The 4,986-nt window shown below is 34.7% G+C and overlaps 1 pseudogene; it reads left to right on the forward strand.

The window, feature by feature from the left end:
* The first annotated feature begins 2,391 nt into the window (after window positions 1-2,391).
* Window positions 2,392-3,662, forward strand: LOC149191255 (uncharacterized; annotated as a pseudogene).
* Window positions 3,663-4,986: the final 1,324 nt, after the last annotated feature.

The following is a 4,986-nucleotide window of genomic DNA, read 5'->3' on the forward strand; positions in this document are numbered from 1 at the left end:
TAAATTCTTAATATGCACTTTATTGGCTTTGCACTCAAGCCAAAACTTACAAAAGATTTAGTTGAAAGAACAATGCAGTTCCTTGACACTTTTTCTCAAGCAACAAGTAATGTTGTGGGTAAGACAAAAGTGCTCACAATTGGTCAAGATGGATTTCTAAATTGACTTCATATGATGTGTCGCTAGTTGACTAGTGGAGATGGATGCTATGTAGATTTCAAAGTGAACTCCAGAAAATGTCTCGTAGATATCTTCCACTAATTGGAACCTTAACATAGTTAATAGAAGTTTGACAATAGAATTTCTAATTCTACTATTTTTTTCTTTACTCCATCCATGGCTGGCTAAAGAAAAATAGATGAATTTTAAGGAGTTTCCATTAGGAAAACATAGAAGGAATGAAAAGGGTTCTTGATTATAAACTTGTAACTAATATTTGAGTTATGTAATAGTCCATATAGTTGAACAAATATAAGAACCATTAGAGGGGAAGGCCCTTGGCAGATTCTAATTTCATGCCATATTAGAAATGTTGATCATGTGTGCAGTATCAAAGGCCCTTTTAAGACCAATGATGAAGTAGGAGGAGCTAGATATTTCAACCTCATAGGTTTAGTTATTCTCAAAAGGATTTGGATGGCATGAGTAAAGTATCCAAGTCACATTGGGAGTTCAATAGGACAATAAATGACCCAGATTTGGTAGGGATATTCATCTAGACATTTCCCTTTACAAGCAAAAATATTAGTATTTGTGGGACAATATGGCCTTTGGTTGAAGCAAAGAGTGGTGAATAAATCGTAACAATTGTTATTGCAAAGAAACAAGCATTTTTTGAGTTATGCAAGATTCTACCTTGATCTATTTTCTTCAAGATTTATTTGAATGCTCAAGGATGAATTTGGAAGGATTGGAAATGGTTTTACAATAAACCAAGTCTGAAACTGTCAAGTTTATCTTTTGAGACTTGCTGAGGGACCCCATACTTGTGGGAATGGTTGCATCACTTTGGTCAACCCTCTGCACTAGAAATTCAATTCTCTATTAAGATAAGAATCTTTACCAAAGATAGAATCTCTCTAGATATTGGAGAAGGTTGACATACCACCACTCTTGGCATATATGAGGGGATGTCTATTTAGCCACTGCTTAGAGTATTTATTTATACTCTTATGTATCACTTGATGTATCTTTCTTCACAATAAGGTAATATATGATGCATGCCTTCATAAAGAAAAAATAAAATAAAATAAAATAAAATAAAATAAGGGAACTGCAAACTTCCATAGAGATTAAGAGAATCAAAAGGCTTTGTCTAGATCTAGACCACAGACATAAGAATGCTTCCAGCAAGTTGACTTCAAGAAAAGTAGATTGATGCAAAACATTAAGTGAAAAGTGCAACAACAATTTGCAACTTTGCATCCTAGAGAACTTTAAGCTAAGAACAATCACCTACCTTCCAACATTGTTATCCCTCTTTTAACATCTGCAGGACATCGTGAATGTACCAATGCCCATGATAACCTCATTATGTTGTTAGTGTTACATGTACCTTTTGAGAGATCGTCTCCTTCTCCAACAACTTCATGCTCACAGTTCTGAAAATTCACAAAACATGTTAGAAGAAATACAACTTACTAGATAAACCAACAACAACAAATATTTTCCATTTGCAGTTATTAAATCATACTTGAATAAAAATCCTATATAGACATATTGTTTAAGAAAATAAAAGCATGAGGAGAACATAAAAGATTGACATGTGGTGGCTCAAAGATGGACCCACTATAAATTAAGAGAAATGAGAAGGCCAACTGCAACTCTATGAATAAGTTATTTGCAACTTGCAAGATAACCCACAAATAATCTTTGTTGTATAATATTTTTTGTGATTAGTTTTTTTAGTATGACTATAATTTAAACCAGGAGTCTCATAAGATTCATTGCATACAAAAAATATGTAGAAGATATGATAAAAGATTCAATAGTAGATATGTTGGTAAAATATGACAAGATATGATAAAATATTTGATTTTTTAATTTATTTGATTAAAGCGTCAATGATCTTGCAACTGCCAAAGACAACCCTTGCATCAGAGGAATATAGACACTAAGTAGTTTTGAAGTCTCCCTCCAAATATCGTTGGGATTCTCTATCACCTCCTCACAATATGTAAACATTTATCCAGCGCTTTCTAACATCCTGATCCACATGACACGTTATAGGCACTAGATTTGTTTCTCATATTGGTATATCTATTTTCTCTGGCACATTCAATGTATCCTTCTAAAGACATTGTGAGCATGTTTTTGTTGTTACTGGTAAGAATTCATGGAGCAGCACATCATAAAGATCATGGAGGCTAGGTAGATTGACATGTCTCCAACACCAAGATGAATCCTAAGGAAACAAAAGTTCTATTTTAAGTAATTGAATCTATGTCTACATATGCAAATGGAGAAAAACCTATACATGTCCCTGTGTAAAATGAAGATGGCAAGGCTTGGAGTGAAAACAAGGGAACAACAATTTCTTGCATGTTTCCAAGCTTGATTTTTGGTACAAACCTAATCTTTCATGTAAGAAAAATGCTCTGTTTCCAATTTCATTTTTCAAGCTCTCATATTTGTAAGCACTCTTTATGCTCTAGTGTTTCATGCATGAGAAAATCACAATTCCTTTGGGTTTTTGTAAGTTGGCCCCCAATTTGGAGCAGTTGAGCCTGCGTGCTAACAAGGGTCTGACTGGTGAAATTACTAGGGATTTTGGCAGCTTGAGGGGATTACAAGTCTTGAAACTCTTAGAACAATCTTCATGGGAGCATCCTACCAGATGTGGGGAGGCTAAATAGTCTCATGCATTTAATTTTAGATTTTAGTTATAATTCTTTCAAGGGACAAATCCCTCAGGGAATGGGGAGTTTAAGAAACTTGTTGGGGCTTGATTTAAGCTACAACAATCTTAGAGGACCCATTTTGGAATCCCTTAGAAATTTAAGGACGTTGCAGAAGCTGGATTTGAGCTCTAATTCCCTCACAGGCCACATTCCTGCAACTCTTGTGAACTTGAAAAACTTGGAGTTCATAGCTCTCAACAACAATAAGATTACACAGAGATTCCTTCCTTCGCTGGGAAGTTTACAGAGCCTCCAGTACTTCATAATAGATAATAATCCAATGTTTTCTCCATTTCTTATTGAACTTGGAAATATCAGAAAGTTTAGGATCTTAGGCTTGCTAGTTCTGGTACTCGAGTTCAATACCTGTGGCTTATGGAAAACTTTTGAATCTAAGCTCTTTGAATTTGGAGAACAACAGGTTTTCAGGTAGGATTCCTTCCATTATAGGTAATATTTCTCACATGTACCACCTTAATTTGAGTGGTAACATGCTGTCAAGGGCATTCCCTTTCTCTTCAGATTTTTTTGCACAAGTTAGGTAAGAACATAGACTTGAAGGGGAACTCAGGTTTGTGCATTGGTGCCTCTCAGGTTATGCAAAGATCTCAGTACTTGGGTGCGGATGTATGTGGAGCTTTTCCCATCAAAGCAAAGGGAAAATAACCCAAGAAATCCATTGCAATCACGTTGCATGGGGTGCACTGGAGAATCAATATGTACCTTGTAGTAAGTTGGATAGTATGTGCTTTACTAGCTTAAAAAATATATTTTCTCCCATTTAGATTCAATTTTCTTTGAGCTTGGAGATTAAGAAGTTGAAGAGATAACTGCATAGATTGATAAAAACATCTGCAGAGATTAATGTCTTAGTCGGTTATTGAAATCCTTTTCTATGCTTCATTTATTTACCAGAAGTGCTGGACGTTTAAGAGTATGCTTGACCAACATATTTGTAGTTTACTTATATTTCAGTGTTATGAATAAAAATAGTGTAAAAAACCTAGGTCATGGAATGTATGAGGTAGTAATTCATTGAGTAGAAAATATTATATTATTACATTATGGATATTGGTGGATCAAATGCAAGCTCAATGTTGATTGGTAAAATGGGTTTGCTTTGGGTTGAGAAAGTTGTAGCAAACAGGGCAATGTGCTGCTGAAGGCTGGGAATCAGGGGCATAGTAACATATAATATAAGAAATAAAAATTATAAATCTTTTCTTGTCACACGGCCTAAAAATTCCAATGGAACGCAAATAAAACCATAATTGGCAGAACAAGGATGCCTTACGAGCTTGTAACTTACGGATCGATTGGTGATGGTTTGGACCGCCTGCCAAGGGTATCAGAGGAGTACCCACCTTAGAATTCCCACCAAAAGTATGAAGAGATAAATAAATCCTTGGTATGGATCTCAAAGTGAGCTTATAGGTGAAAAACATGGGGTTTGTTGAGAAAAGCTTGCAGGTTTTATAAAGCTAGCGTTTAAGGGATTTCCTCTATCAATGAGAAAAATTATTGATTGGGTCTCATTTAACATCTAATATGAAAATAAATTGGTTTCAATGCCACTTGTAACATAGAAAATACCACATCTAGAATGTTGAATGTCAAATTAGACTGCAACTTTTTAATGCCAAGCAATCTGAACAAACATAAGCACAAGCAGAAAGTGTGAATCCAAGAATCATGAAAAAGAAACAAAGATGTGGAATCATTAATAGAATAAGGTTCAAAATATAAGTAAAAATCCTATGGCATTGAAACTTAGAAGTTTAAATAAATCCATATGCTCCGAAGGAATGCACACATACATGGACAAAGAGAGAGGCAGATTAACTATGACTTTAACAAGAAAAGTTCTGACCATTTCCATGAAGCATCAAAATGAAGTTTCCTCTGTCAAACTAATGTCATATAGAATTAAATAACAATTTAACAATCAAAAGTTGGAGTTTCCTTAGCATATTTTATAGGGATACCAGTTATGGTGTTTGACACAACATATGGTACCAAACATTTTCCAAATTCCCAGAGACAGTTAAGCACGTTATATGAAACTGTAGGGTTGCCAATTTTTTTG

Source organism: Pinus tabuliformis, chromosome 2_2 (genome assembly GCF_031772625.1).
Source record: "Pinus tabuliformis cultivar Carrire ecotype Pingquan chromosome 2_2, CPIR1, whole genome shotgun sequence".
Taxonomy (NCBI): Eukaryota; Viridiplantae; Streptophyta; class Pinopsida; order Pinales; family Pinaceae; genus Pinus; species Pinus tabuliformis.